Below are 13,209 nucleotides of genomic sequence, written 5' to 3' on the forward strand. Positions count from 1 at the left end.
CTTCCTTTGCTGTAGCTCATTCTGCACCCGGCACCCTTCACCATGATGCTTGGAGAGAGAGCTGACAGAAGATCGTGAACGCTAAGAGGAAGGAATGGCTCCACCCACGTGAAGGGCGTCGGGGCGGGGCTGGAGGATTGAGAAGCAGAGCAGGAGCTCCAGTGGCGCCTCTGTGCTCACACCACACACAGCCCTCCTTCCAGTCTCTACTCTGGCCCCGGGGAGAAGTCCCCATCTGAGCCCGTGTGCAGAAGCAGACCTGCGCAGCACAGGGAAGCAGCAAAGGTCAAGCTCTCACCCGGGCTCTCAGTGACTACACCAGGAGAGTCTAAACGTGCTGTTGGCTCCCAGTGATGCTGGGAGGAGGCTGTTTTGGCAAGAACTAGATTCTCTCCTTGAGTCTTCTCCTCCCACCGCAGCGATAGATTCATGCTAGTGGTTCAGCCGTTATTTAAGACCAAACAGATTGTACGGAAGAATATTTATGTCTATGCAAATACATATATGTGTACAATAGTTACTGATGAGAAAAGTGACCATGAATTTGAAGGCGGTGGAAAGGGTTATATGTCAGGCTTTGGAGAAAGAAAAGGGGAGGGGGAATGATGTAATAAAAAACTTCAATAATGAACGAAAAGTGTTTACTGTCACAACCGGACTGAAGTGCACAAATTCAGAGGTAACTTTTGAGCTGCTATGTTACATTCAGCAAGGTCTTAAAAAGTTGTTACCATCACTGAAACACTTTGGGACAAATAAAGAGCCCAGACTCTGATGTCTGCTGAAGACATGGCTTCCAACCCCTCAGCATCTTAGCTGTAGTGAGAGTCAGGGGAAGATACAGCTCAGGGTTCATGGGCAGGAAAGTTGCTGACTGGTAGCTCTGGCAACACTAGAACCAAACAGCACATATTCTCAGCCTAGGCCACTCACTACTTCTGTCCCGGCTGTGGCCAGCAGCCTGCCATCTGCTCAGTGGCCCAGAAAACACAGGTACTTAGCAATATCCATGAAGTACAGGCACCGGTCATGGATACAATGTTTGTGTTCTGAATAAATGGTCCTTTCATGTCTTTCTAGGAAACTCAAACTAGAAGTTTTCCCTTAAGACTAGCCAGGAATCACCAGTTTTGAGCCTTTTTCAAATGTCTTGAGATAATTAAAAATGCATCTCCATGTAGAAGCCTCTCCAAAGAGATGTGAACAATATTACTTTCCCAGTACATACCTCTTTCTCCCTGGAGGAAAGGAGACAGCAATCCAGCAAGGCTGCCCCTCCAGACTATAGAGGATGCAGAGTTCAAGCTACGTAGGGCCACCTCCCCTGCTAGGGTCACAGAGAGAAGCACTGAATGGAAGGACAAATGGACTGCTGAACACAGCTACCAAAAGTTGACTTCCTAGGAAAAACAGGCCCTGATTTCTAGAGGGAAAGTCACTCAATTCTGAAGCAACTTACTGAGCCAATGTGGCTACTTACCATCTTCACCAGTAGAAGTAGCCCAGTGCAGGACACAGAAGGCAACTGGGACTGGATGTGGTCAAAGCACAACAGACACTACCAGGGGTGCACAGCTCTCATCCCAGCCTGACCCTCTTGCCCTGAAACTGTCTGGCACATACAAGGCACCCTGCTGCTACCACCCACTCAATGGACTCTTCAAGTCGATCAGAATACTCATTTTTTTCTTATTTTGCCATTTTTACATGTAGACACCACTGCTTAGCATATAAATGAATTTATTTTCACAGTATTTAAAATCACGTTATTGTCATTCTCTATTTTCACACTGAGGTGGCACCTTTTCCCTCTCACCCTCCCAGAAGAAGAGGACACTTGTTGCAAATGGTGGGTGCAGTGAGGCGAGAGCGAAAGGCAGCTGTGTGCACAGGAGAGGATGCTGAGCCTCCTGTTCATGTTTCCAGTACTCTCCATCTTCAGACAGCCTTCTCTAGTCAGGAACTGAGCGAGCCCTCCAAGTCCAGTCTTTTACATTGTATTGTTGATGAGTCGGTCACAATGGTATACCAGGGTTAAAATAAACAAAAAAGGAAAGGGACTTCCTGTTATCTCATCCAGGTTGCCCATCCTATCCCCCTGACAGGCGGCATGCCAGGTGGGGGGATAAGTGTGGTAACAGAGCGCTGCCCCTCAGGGGGAATAGCAGGAGGTAGGCAGCTGGCTGGTGGCAAACCCAAACCTCGAAGAGGGTGAGGAGGGGCTACATGAATGGGTGGCCTGCGTGGAGGTGGAGGTGGAAAGCTGGGGTTGATGTGAGGGAGAAAGTGAGGGTAGCGTGGGATATGGAGAGGAATGTTGGGAAGGAGGAAAGAAGCTGGGGGAGGAAAAACAGGAGGTGGAGGTGGGTTGGGGGAGTAGACATGGGGCTGGTAGCGAAGGTGAGCAGGTGGGCCGTAGGCTGGGCGCCGGTCACGGTAGGAGGAACCATTGGTCATCGTCATGTATTGCAGGTTTTGGTAGGCCTCTCCAGGCATGTAAGAGCTGGTCCTAGACATCCCAGTCACGTAGCTGTAGGGCAGTGGGGGTGGAGGCCCCAATGATGGTGGTTGGTGCACAGGGGCCTGGTTGGCAGGAGAAGGAATCTGGACTTCGGGGAGGTCACTTGCTGCCACTGGGCCCCTTGCATCAGCTTCACCTGAGGTCAGAGCAATGGGAGACTTCCAGTCTGGAGGCAATGGTAGGGGAGTGGTCTCAAGTCTGGGAATTTTAGGTGGTGGTGCTGTGGCTTCGTTCTCTTCCTCGGGATAATCCACCATGGTGTGCTTAGCCTGTCTTGGAGCACTAGGCTGTGGGGACGGAGTCTTGGGCTGCTCTGATTTCTCCTCCTGCTGCTGCTGCTGCTGCTGCAACTGGGCCAATGGCTGTGGGTCCTTCTGCTGGGGCTGTGCTGCCTCGGAGCCTTGAAACGGGTGGTCTAGGTTTGCTGATGGGATTGAAGGGCTTGAATTCTCTTTGTTCGCCTTCATTTATTGAAGTAGCCTGTTCTTCCCAAAATGGTCTCTGGAATACAACAATCCTCTGAAGATCTTTCTTCAGGCCAACATCAACCCCTCACCTCTGGGAAACCCCATACCAATGACTGTCAGAAATTGTTGAATGTAATTAATCACTAGAACCTTCCACCAATCAGCCCCCTTCACCAATTAGCCACAGATTAGTCCCTCCTCTCTGGAATTCTCTTAACTCTGATTAAAAGGATAAAAGGGCACACACCTTTAATCCCAGCACTGGAGAGGCAGAGGCAGGTGGATCTCTATGAGTTCGAGGCCAGCCTGGTCTACAAGAGCTAGTTTCAGGACAGGAACCAAAAGCTACGGAGAAACCCTGTCTTGAAAAAAAAAAAAAAAAAAAAAAAAAAAAAAAAAAAAAAAGAAAGAAAGAAAAGAAAAGAAAAAAAGAGAAAAAGGATCTTGTGACCCTCCTTGGGGTTCACTAACTGCCACCCCAACATTGGAATCAATAAAGCTCTTACTATTCCATACATGGCTATTGGTCTTCTTTGGGGGCCTCACTCAGACCCTAACAGATACATCTACCCAGGAAGGAGGTTTAGGCAGAGGAACAGTCAAGGAGTCAAGGACATGTGGTCTACAAGTCTATGTGAGCCCTTGTTCCACAAAAACAATTGAAAAAACTCATTTGAATGTAGCACAGTATGAGAGAAAGTGAGTCAGGATTATCTTGATTTCCAGCCTAGCTAGAACTACAATGCCCAGATCTAGGAGAGCTTAAAGAAAGCTGGAAACCCTTGTCTCAAAACAATATCAACCATAATGAAACCAACAAGCTATCATAGATTGACATCTGAGATGAAGGTAAAACTTCATCTAGAATCAAACCCACTGGCTCCAATGTGTTCATCTGAAGAGACAGAAATCAAAATGTTCTGTCCCTTCTTGGGTCTGAAGGTCCCTATATCAAACTGTAAGACACAAGGGAGGACAATTACTCACCAGTTCTGAGCACTGACAACAGGAGGTCTCCTTTTCCCAGCTGAGCCAGGCAGTTCCTCCAGGCTCAGGTCTCTGAGTGTCTTCAGTGGCCTCCTGAACTCTTTATATACCTTTCTGCTCACCTCCCCCTCCCTATTGCAGTCCCACCTTCCAACCCAAGCTGCAGTTTGATTGGCTGGTTCAACCTCTAGCCTTTTAATCCTACAGATTATTTGCAATGATTTCATTGATAGCAGGGGTAGCACCTTTAATCCCAGAGCTAGGGAGATCAGGAGTTCAAAGTTACTCATGGCTGCTTGATCCAGCTGGTGGTGGCTCACACCTTTAATCTCAGCACCAAGTGGGTAGAGACAGAAAGTGATCCTGCTGGGCAGAGAGGAATACAATGTGGGGGAATCCATCATTCAGTATATTCGATTTGAGGGTTGCCCTTTCAGTCTGAGAACTTCAGTCTGAGGTGGTGGTAAGAACTAGATGCTTGGCTGTTTTCTTATCTGATCTTTCCGCATTTACCCATTATCTGACTCTTGGATTTTCTTATTAAGACCAAGTAGAATTCGCACTACAGGTTACTACGCTGGGTGAAAAGATTTCTAACCTTTATCTTAAATACATTTTTCCCTGAATGCTTGCTCAGGAGCCTTCTGCCTGAAAACCCTTCATGATGAGTGTTCAGACGCCATCCACACTCATGCAACTGGCAAGGCAGGCTGTGCTGAGGAATGAGGCCTTTGGCCATCTCTGCTCTGGAACTGCTCATGGAGCTCTTCCCAGGCCTCTTCAAGGACAGATGCCCTAGGATTGTGAAGGCAATGTTGGAATCCTGGCCTTTCCCCTGCCTCCCTGTGGGCACATTGATAAAGAGTCCCAACGTGGAAATCTTACAGACTGTCCTAGATGGCATAGACACACAGCTGGCCAGAAGGTTTCACCCCAGGTGACCAGTAACCAAGTATGCTAGCCTGGAGCACATGGGGCACACTGGAGATCGCAGGGTTGGGAAATTGGCCTTGTAAGTGGGTCAGAGGCTTCTACTGGGATCATCGTGTGGGGATGCGGGGTCTTGAAAGCTATGGTTTGCTTATAGCAAGGACAGTTGAGTATGGATTAGAGCTTAGAGTAGATTTAGCCAGTGTGGAATGCGTCTCTCCCTGGCATCCCACAAACACTAATCAAGGGACTCAGTAGATATAAAGTATCTTAGTGGAAGGAAAGTAGTCAGGTCTGCATTAGCAGCTCAGAGAAAATGTCCATAGCACACGTGAGTTCCTACACTACACACTTGGTACCGAAGAGACACACACCTTGGCAGGAGGGAAGAGCTGACATTAGAAATGGATAGTGAAAGTTGGCTCCATGTTGGACTGTCATGTCTGCTTACACTTCACAGATTTTATCTACAGGAAGGAGAAACATCAGGTGCTCGACCTGAGGCATGTGTGCCATGACTTCTGGAGAATACAAACCAGAACAGAGGAAGGGAACTACTCAGCAGAGACTGTAGAGGAGGAGCAAGTAGTGAAGGTTCTTCCCAGACGTGCACTGAGGAGGCTTCTGAAGGCCATAGCTGACCTCTGCTTCAGGCCCCATCTGGAGGAAGAACAAGCATGCTTCCTGCAGTGGGTCCAGCAGAGAAAAGGCTCCCCACAGCTCTGCTGTCTGAAGATGAAGGTCTGCGCTCTGCCTGTGTGCTCTATAAAAAAGATCTTGAATGTTTTCCAGCCCTGGCACGTGGAGGAGCTGGAACTGAACTTGGGGTGGGATTCTTCCACACTGGCACGATTTGCTCCCTGTTTTGGCCAGATGAGAAGTCTTCACAAACTCTCCCTGACACTCATCTACAAGAAAACCTTGGAAATTGGCAACAGGACAGCAGATACAGAAGAGAAATGTGTCAGCCAGTTCATTTCTCAGTTCTTCAACCTCAGCTGTGCGTAGCATCTTTCCTTAAATGGGGTCTACTTTCTGAGAGACCACATGGAACAGTTACTCAGGTAAGCAAGCTGGAGACCTGGGTCAGATATCAGAGCAAATCTTCTTCTTTAACTTGAAGGATTAGTGGGTGCATGGTGCCTGCCAGTCACTGGGACAATTACGGTGAAAGTTATGTGTGTGACTTGATTCCTTAGACTCCTCTACTCAGCACCAGGTCACTCTCATTGTTCATAGAGTCTAAATAACCTTGAGATGTGTGCCCTGTCCCCCTCTATGTAAACTCCCAGGATACACAGTCTCCAAAATCCTTTGCCCGACCTAACACTTTTTCCTATCCCCAGGTCCCTGACAACCCCCTTGGAGACTCTCTCCATAATTCACTACCAACCATCACAGTGCAACTTGAATTATTTCCCCTGGTATCATAGCCTCTGTCAGCTAAAACATCTGAGATTGACCTATATTGACATATATTGACTTTATATTCTTTGCCTCTCTGAGTTCTGCTTGAGAATGTGGCAGACACTGCAGTCCTGGACTTGCATGGCTGTAGGACAAAGGATTATCAGCTTACTGACATCCCTGCCTTCAGCCAGTGCTCTCAGCTCACCAAGGTCACCATCTATGATAACAACTTCTCCATACCCATCCTGAAAACATTTTGTGGCACACAACCAACTTGAGCAAGATAAATGTGGAGCAGTGGCCTGCCCCTCTGGAGTGCTACAGTGACTTGGGTGATGTCACCAAAGAGAGATTTGCCCTATCTATCTATCTACCTACCTACCTACCTATACAGTTCCACTTTGCAGACTAAGCTGGCCATATTCTCACAGGGATCCTCCTGCCTCTGTCTCTTAAGTCCTAGATTACATATGTGAACCCTCAAGGCCAGCTTGATGCTTTATTTCCAATGTATTTGTAACCTTTTTATTGTTGCTGTAAATCAGGTCATAAAGAATCTCAGTAGCTGTGGATAACCTTGAACTTTTTTCCCCAGACAGGGTTTCTCTGTGTAGCATTGGCCTCTTTCCTGGCACTTTCTCTGTAGAACAGTCTGGCCTCTGCTCGCTTCTGGCTCCGCAGTGCAGGAATTAAAGGTGTGTGCTACCACCTCCCAGTGACCTTGAACTCTCATTGCTGTGCCAACACAGACGCAACAGGAGTCTTAAGATTTTTATTTCTTTTAAGAGACACCATGACCAGAGCAACCCTTATACCTAAAAACATTCAACTGGGGTGGCTTACTTACAGTTTCAGAGGTTCAGTCCCATATCATCATGGCAGGGAGCATGGTGGAATGCAGGCAGACATGGTGCTGGAGAAGTAGCTGAGAGTCCTCTATCTTGCAAGAAACAGAAAACAGTCTAAGGGTCACACTAAGGGAAGCTTGAGCATGGACCTCAAAGCTTCCCCCACTGTGACATACTTCCTACCACGAGGCCGTACTTACCCAAACAAAGCCATGCTGGATAACAGTGCCACTCTTTATGAGATCATGGTGTCAATTCCATTCAAACTAGCACAACCGGTCACCTGGAACTCACTGTATAGTACAGGCCAGACAGGAACTCATTTCGCTTTCTTGCTTCAGCATCCTAAGTACAGGTGTGAGCCACAAAACAATCTGCAGGCAGAAGTCCTAGTTCTTGAAATCTGAATTATTTAGTTGGTGGTTTGAAGCTGGGGTTCATTAGTAAAGAAATTCCCTAGCATGTAGAAGACCAAAGGCTTCATTCTTCATATGAAAAAACTATAGAACTATCTGCCTGGAAAGCTAGAGAAGTAGCCAGGGGTTAAGAGTGCTTAATGCTTATCCAGAGGACCCAGGTCATGTTCCCAGCACCCATTTCAAGTGGTCTACAGCTACAGATAAGACTATGGAACTGGTTATGTGGTTTTAATCTCATGCCTTTGCCTTTAATCACATGCCTTTAATCTCAGCAGAGGCAGGCAGATCTCTGAGAGTTTGAGCCAAATTGGTCAATAGAGCTAGTTCCATGACTGGATCTGAAGGTACACAGAGAAACCTTGTGTTGAAAAACAAAACAAAGCAAAACAACAACAAAATCCTAGGGAACTGATACCCTCTTTGGGCCTCTGAAGATACTACACACACATGCTATATACTTATGGAGACAAACATAGATAATATAAAATGAAAACAATCTAAAAGTATATGTTTTCACAAGTTTAAATCAAAGATCACAATTTAGCTGGTAGTGGATGTCTCTTATCCCAATCTGTAGAGACCGAAACAGGAGGATATCCATGAGTTTGATCCTGGTCTGGATGACCTAGAAAGATTTTGGGTAGAACAGAGAGGACAAAACAAAATTTCAAAATTCCGAGTGTTTAGGGAGTTTGTAAGCCTCCTCACAATCTGGTTTGTGTCCTAACTGACCTTTCAGTGTAGCCATCACACTTGGACCCTGAGCTTCTCAGTTCCACCTCCCATGCCAGCAATTTCATGAGCATCCTTCTTCCTGTCTTGTTTCTCATTTTAAAAATAAATGTAAGGGTTCTGCAAGGTAACTTGGCAAGAAAATGCCTTTGCCTCCAGTCCTGAAGCCTTGAGTTTTATCCCAAGAGCCCATGTGGTGTAAACAGAGAACAGACTTCTACTGATTGTCCTCTGACCTCCATACACATACAAAGGCCCTGACTTAGTTCCTGTGATGACAGTAAAGGGTCTCTAAACATTGACATGACAGGACATCTTTTCCAAGATGTTCCTCCAGCACCTGTTTCTCTGAAAGTATATTAAGACATGTGTCAAACCCCACCCACATTCCAAGACCTGGCAGGGGATAGTCTGCCTTGGAATCAGGCATTTGACCCCTTGGATATGGGGGCTCTGCCCTTGGTTTCTTCCCACTGCTGTTCAAGCAGGCCTTCACCTGAAGACACATTTAGCTCTGGGACCATGATGCAGGACCTGTCCTTCTTACACTTTCCTCTGGGAACTCTGATACAGAGGAAGGTAATGCATGAAGACATTCCAAGTTACTCTAATTTGCCCTATGTGAGAGACACCCAGATAAGGTGTCAATGAAGGTAAGACCCAAGCAAGGGAGGCCCAGAGATGTCAAAGCAAGGGTAGTTTGATTCAGGTAGAACTTGATTCCATGGGTAGACCAGAGACCTCTGCTAGCACCAGCATGGAAAACTGAGAAGCTTTGCCCTTGTTGAACCATCTTGGGAGCCATCATGTGCTGGACTCGAGGCAGATATTGCAATGGCTGAAGGAAACCATCCCTGCTCCCACATGGACTAGCTGTGTTCCAGGGTAGACTCAAAGACATGGTCTTGGGAGCACGTAAGCCATGGAGAACAGAGTGACTGACTTCCTTCCATGCTGGAAACCAGGTAGAATTTCCATGCTGGCTCCTGAACTGGAACTCAAGACCTTTGACTGTTTTCCAAACAAGAGGTTGAAATTGGAAGTACTGATGTTATGGTAAAAGTAAAACAGCACAGTTCCCAGAGTGGTTGCAGTGGGCTGCCTCTTAGGGAGAGAGATGGAAGGGAACTAGAAATAAGATCTGCTTGGGGAAGTGAGAGAATGGGTGGTAAGTGGGGTGGGGCTTGTCTCTTAAGGGGACAGGACAAACCATTACAACTGGTACAGGAACTATGGATAAGAACTTCAAGTCATGGCAGGTGGCTGGTTCTCACAGGCTGGAAGAGAGAATCAAGCAGTGGTGGGCCACTGGGATGAGAGTGAAGCAACCCTTCCAGGATGTGATAAACCAGAAACTTAAGGAAAGACCCCTGGATGGGCTGCTCTCCTGCCTCTCTCTGGAGCAGATGTCTTGGAAGCTCTGATGAAGCTGTGCTCTAAGAAGACTCAGTCTGTGCTCTGTATTTTCACAACTACAGGAGAACCTTAGAAATGTTGGGCCTGGAATACATGCAGTACCTGTGTGAGCATTCTACCTACAATTCTACTTTTCTATTTAACTTTTACCCCTTCCTCAGCTGCATGAGCCATCTGTGACAGATCCTTCTCTCCAACACAAGAGAAGGTCACAAGCCATGCCACGTTGGGCTGCCTTATGTCAGGAGCCACCATTTCGGGTGACTTCTGCCTTGGTCGTAGCCACAGCAGGCCCATACGTATCAGAATAGAGGTGTGAGGATTAGAAATGTTAGGTAGGAGGAACAGAGATAAGAAATAAACACAGAGACGTAAGATAGTACCAGGAGGGCAATTCCGGGGATCCTGAGTGCTGAATTCTGACTTCTGAGTACTGAGTCCACCTGTCTTTAACTTTTCATACAATTTTATACTCCAATACCACAGGAGGAAGAAGACAAAAGATTGCTCTATCATGGTATAAAGGATAACCAGAACAATTACTTGCTTCAATACTTTGAGACATCAAGCCATTAATTCTTGAGAAAAGCATTCTGTTGTTTAGGTAGTGAACCCACACTAGATTAAGTATTCTGAAAGCAGTCACTTCCTAGTTCATACCTCCTAATTCAAAAAAGGGAGCAGAAGTATACTTTAATTCTCTGACCTTTGGACAGGGTGGAGAAGATACAACTCTATGGGTCATTTAATGTCCCAAACACCAAGTAATCAAACCCTAGGTCAGGGTGTGTAGCCACAGTTGTCACAACTTTGAGCAACCTCAAACTTTCTGCTGTTCAAGCAGAGTAGAATAGGCTCACATTTTTTGGCCACCACAGACTGGCATGTTTAACTCTCCAAAGCAGAAGCAACAGGGTGGTCATTCAGTTCACCTTGAAGTCATTCAATGTGGAATCACTCCAGAAGCTGCATCTTGATAATGTCTACTTCCTCAAGGGTCACATGGACCAGCTGCTCTGGTACAGAAGGATGGGCAGTTTTCTCTGCAGAAGAAGCCTTGTTCCTTAAGTCATTAGCAGGCACCCACTCTCTGTAGCCACTGGTGGATTAGCAGTGCTGGACACATGAGAAAATGGGGGATTGTTCCTGTCTGCTCATCCTGAGAGAGGGCTCGTACAACAATCTGGAGTAGAGCTCAACATCAGTTGACGGTAGTCTGGGAGGAATGCCATAGTCAGAATCCAGCTGTGCACTGAGAGCTAGTAAGAGTGGGTTCTGATCTCCTTCTCAGCAAGTGTGCAAACTGAGGGGAATTGATGGGAAAGGAAAGAGAAAAGGTGATGGAGGTGGGTCTTGTATCTATCTGTTGCTTTCATTGGTTAACTAATAAAGAAACTGCCTAGGCCCATTTGATAGGCCAACCCTTAGGTGGGTGGAGTAAACAGAACAAAATGCTGGGAGAAAGAAGCCAAGTCAATGAGTCGCCATAATTCTCCTACTCCAGACAGATGCAGGTTAAGATCTTTCCTGGTAAGCCAGCTCGTGGTGCTACACAGAATATTAGAAATGGGTTAGATCAGCCGGGCAGTGGTGGCGCATGCCTTTAATCCCAGCACTCGGGAGGCAGAGGCAGGCAGGTCTCTGTGAGTTCGAGACCAGCCTGGTCTACAAGAGCTAGTTCCAGGACAGGCTCCAAAACCACAAAGAAACCCTGTCTCGAAAAACCAAAAAAAAAAAGAAAAAGAAATGGGTTAGATCAATATGTAAGAGCTAGTCAATAAGAGGCTAAAACTAATGGGCCAGGAGGTGTTCAAAAAAATTCAGCTTCTGTGTAATTATTTCGGATAAAGCTAGCCGTACGGGCGGCCAGGTGCCAGGAACTTAGCCTGCCGCTCTTCAACAAAAAGGTATTGGAAGGAAAGGACTCACACATTTACAGTTCCCAGGAGTGCTGAGCCTGCATCAATTCCCCATGAAGTTCAGGTGGCTTCTTCAGATGAGGTCATCCTGTGTAGCCCAGTATGGGCTTCACCTTTCCTCACTCTTCCTGCCTCAGCCCCACCATGGTGGGATTCCAGGTGTGCACCATCACACTCAGCTTTGTCTGTTTTGAACACAGTAGGGGACGAGTACGGAGGACGCACATCGCATTGCAGCTGTGGGTCAGAGTCCAGGTGAGGCACTGTGGACAGGAAGGAGTCTGTGCTGAGGTGGAAGGAGTGAGTGAACCCTTGGGGATGATGTCAGACCTTGTGTGGAGTAATCCTTTCTGTGTCCTTCCTGCTGACCGGGTCTGCTCATCATCGGTTTTTTTCGCTTGACAGTGAAGACAGGTTCTGAAGCTATTTACTGAACCAATGTGCCTACTTGCCATCTTCACTAGTTAAAGTAACCCTGTGATAGACAAAGAAGGCAACCGACACTGGATGTGGTCACACCACAACAGGCACTACCCAGGGTGCACAGCTCTCATCCCAGCCTGACCCTCTTACCCTGAAACTGTCTGGCACATACAAGGCACCGTGCTGCTACTACCCACTCAATGGACTCGTCAAGTCAATTGGAAAACTCATTTTTTTATTATGCTGTTTTTTCATGAAGACACCACGGCTTAGCATATAAGAGAATTTACTTTCATCGTATCTAAAAACACGTTATTGTCATTCTCTATTTTTTTTTATTTTTATTCTTTTTTAATTAAAATTTCCACCTGCTCCCCGTTTCCCATTTCCCTCCCCTCCTCCCAAATATTGCCCCCTCCCCCCACTCCCCTCCCCCTATCCCCACTCCTCTTCTCCTCCCCCACCCCATTCCCCCTCCTTCTCGATACTGAAGAGCAGTCCAAATTCTCTGCCCTGCGGGAAGACGAAGGTCTTCTATCTATGTCCAGGAAGGTGAGCGTCTAAACAGGCTAAGCTCCCACAAAGCCAGTTCATGTATTAGGATTGAAACCTAGTGCCATTGTCCTTGGCTTCTCATCAGCCTTCATTGTCCGCCATGCTCAGAGAGTCCAGTTTCAACCCCTGCTTATTCAGTCCCAGACCAGCTGGCCTTGGTGGGCTCCCAATAAATCAGTTCCACTGTCACTGTGGGTGGGTGCATCCCTCGTGGTCCTGATTTCCTCGCTCATGTTCTCCCTCCTTCTGCTCCTCATTTGGACCTTAAGAGCTCAGACCGTTGCTCCAAATTGAGACTCTGTCTCTACCTCGATCCATCGCCAGATGAAGGTTCTAAGGTGATATGCAAGATATTCATCAGTATAGGATAGGGTCATTTCAGGTTCCCTCTCCTTAGTTGCCCATGGTACCAGCTGGGGACATCTCATGGGATGTACTCACTCATAATCGGTTTCTAGCCATAAATAAAAGACATTGAGCATATAATTTGTGATCCTAGAGAAGTTTAATAAGAAAGTGAACCCAAAGAAAATCATATAGTCATCCGCCTGGAGAGGGGAAGTAGACAAGATTGCCGGGCAA

The 13,209-nt window shown here is 46.9% G+C and overlaps 1 non-coding gene and 1 pseudogene across 1 annotated transcript; one reads left to right on the top strand and one right to left on the bottom strand.

Annotated features, from left to right (window-relative positions):
- Positions 1 to 1,786: 1,786 nt before the first annotated feature.
- Positions 1,787 to 1,990, bottom strand: LOC130876668 (small nucleolar RNA U3). Its single transcript, XR_009057321.1, has one exon. It is a non-coding gene; the product is annotated as a small nucleolar RNA U3 (small nucleolar RNA).
- A 2,649-nt stretch (positions 1,991 to 4,639) lies between these two features.
- Positions 4,640 to 6,727, top strand: LOC130876390 (PRAME family member 17-like; annotated as a pseudogene).
- Positions 6,728 to 13,209: the final 6,482 nt, after the last annotated feature.

The sequence above is a fragment of the Chionomys nivalis genome, chromosome 6 (assembly GCF_950005125.1).
Source record: "Chionomys nivalis chromosome 6, mChiNiv1.1, whole genome shotgun sequence".
Classification (NCBI taxonomy): Eukaryota; Metazoa; Chordata; class Mammalia; order Rodentia; family Cricetidae; genus Chionomys; species Chionomys nivalis.